General features: G+C 53.5%; 1 pseudogene; it reads left to right on the top strand.

The window, feature by feature from the left end:
• Positions 1-264: 264 nt before the first annotated feature.
• LOC102755218 lies at positions 265-1,069 on the top strand (annotated as a pseudogene).
• The last annotated feature ends 1,372 nt before the right edge of the window (positions 1,070-2,441 follow it).

Below are 2,441 nucleotides of genomic sequence, written 5' to 3'. Positions count from 1 at the left end.
AAAAATCAATAAAATATATTTTAAAAAAAAAAAGAATACAGTCTCTTCACTTGTAAACCTTCCATTCTAGTCAATAAAAGACAGATGATTAAAAAAGAATAATTCAAGCGGCTGGCTGTTCAGACACTGAGGCCGGGGTGGAGAAGGGCCAGAGTTAGAGGCAAGATAAGTAGATAGGCCCAGAACACGAGGGTCTAACCTTGAGCAAGGGGACCCCACCTGCCATGGTGTCCTCTGGGCCTGCTTCAGTTCCTTCCCAAGCTTATGGGGCCAGGCCTTCCCTTAGCCCCCAGAGTGTTTGAAGTCTGGTCCCAAAGTGATCTTCTTCCTGGACTCCTCCCACCGCTGCCCGCTGCTGCAGTGCCGCCCCTGTGCCTGAGTGGGCTGAGGCCCCGCAGCCCTCCCACTGGGCTCTCTGTAGAGGCCACCAGGCAGCGTTCTGGCCCCAGCAACTACTATGAACTGGTGGGGGTGCATCCTGGTGCCAGCGCTGAAGAAGTGAAACAGCCTTTCTTACCCTAGCATGAAGAGCTGCATGCTGACTGCACCCTGGGAACCCAGCCCGCACAGCTGCTTTGTAGGGCTGAGTGAAGCATGCCAAACGCTCCACCTGGAGCAGAGCCCCCCAAACTATGACCACTATCAACTCCCCCAAAGTCTCTAGGAACCATAGCCTATCCCCGGTCTGTTCACCAAGCACACAGCTCCTGGGCATCTCCCAATGCACAATGCTGGGCCCGGTTTCATGGTGGGAGGCATCAGGGACCAGAGTTGAGGCGGCAGCAGCACAGACACGGCCAGAGGGTACTGGGATACCGCCTCCTATCATGCTGGCAGGCACTGGCCTGCACTACGCTGCCTTCAGGAAGCTGGAGAAGATGCACAGTAGCTTGATGGATGAAAAGGATCAGAAGGATCGGATCATCACAGCCATCTACGATGATACTCCGGCCGGGCCAGGGCCAACAGAGCCAGGCTCCAGCAGGAGCAAAAGCAGAGGTAGCAGCTGCGACCTCCATCCAGGCCTCCCCCAGGCCCCAGGATCATGCCCCCCAGCACCAGCCCCTGAGCCTGTCACCTGAATAGAGCCTGTTGTGTGTTCCCCTCTCCAGGACTCCCCACCACCTAAAACGTGTGCAATAAAGTGATTCTCAGTGCTCAGAAAAGAATGGAAAACAATTACGCACACAAACACACATCCAATATGTCAGGTGGACTAAGCAATTAGCATTAAATAATGCACAGTGTTAAGGGCACAGAAAGAAGTGATGGGCAAAGAGGTGCTACTTGCTATTGTAGACAAATTGTGTCGGGAAAACCTGTCTGAGAAGGTGATATTTGAATGGAGATTCAAATGAAGTGAGGGAGATATTTAAGCTGCTATCTCAAGAAGAGTGTTCTAGGTTAAAGGAACAGCATGTACAAAGGCCCTGAAGTAAGATTCTGAAGTTTTAAGAACTGTCAAAAGAGGCCAGTGTAGCCAGAGCACAGTGAACTAGAGAAAGTGGTATAAGATGAACTCCAGGAGATGGTGAAAGGTCAGACCACATAGAGCCTCAGAGATTTCTGAATTTTATTCAGGTGAAATGCAAATTATTTCATTAGAAAAGTAATATGATATGATTTAAGTTTTTAAAAAAGTGATCACTCTTTTGTAAGAACTGACTTTGGATGTAGTGGTAGGAAGGAAGCAGGAATAAAATGGGAAGACCACTGAAGAGAGTATTACCCTATATGATAAAAGGCTAATATGCAAACAGACCAAACAGTGAAACAACCGAACAACCAGTCACTATGACGTGCACTGACCACAAGGGGCGTGCGTGGAACATGGCAGGCATTGGCCACAGCAGGATGGTGTAGCAGGTGAGTGGGGGCACCAGACCAAGGCAGGGAGGTGGGGGCGAGACTCTGGTGGTTACTGAAAATTCTTTGCTCCCATGCACCACAGTCCCGCCTGGCACTCACAACTTCTACCGGCACTGGCCCCCCTTGTACCCAACTTGTACCCACTGCCAGCACTAATAGCCTGGTGCCGGCCCCAATCACCCCTCAGGGCTTCTCCACCTCCCCCGGCTCCTGAGGGTCAATCGAGGCCAGCAGCCACTGCTCACGCCCGCTGCCAGTGATAGCACTGCCTGTACTTGCTGCTGGCACCAGAGCCGCCACTCACACCCACTGCCAGTGCCTGCCCCGTTAGCATCCCCAGCCGGTGCTCGCACCCGCTGCCAGTGCCCGGCGTTGGTCCCAATTGCTTGGGGCCGTCAGCGGGTGCCAGTGGTAGCTGCTGGCCCCGATTGCCCCTGAGGGCTTCTCCATCTTCCGCTGCTCCTGAGGGCTGCTGGCACCGGCCCCAATCGCTCTGCGCAGTCAGCGTGTGGGAGTGGGGCTGCTGCAGACAGAGGACCAGGGGCCATGGCAGGAGGGGCTAGGCGGGGGGA

Source organism: Myotis davidii, unplaced genomic scaffold, assembly GCF_000327345.1.
Source record: "Myotis davidii unplaced genomic scaffold, ASM32734v1 scaffold226, whole genome shotgun sequence".
NCBI classification, from domain to species: Eukaryota; Metazoa; Chordata; class Mammalia; order Chiroptera; family Vespertilionidae; genus Myotis; species Myotis davidii.
Note: the sequence above shows the minus strand (reverse complement) of the source record. Positions and strands in the feature narration are given on the sequence as shown.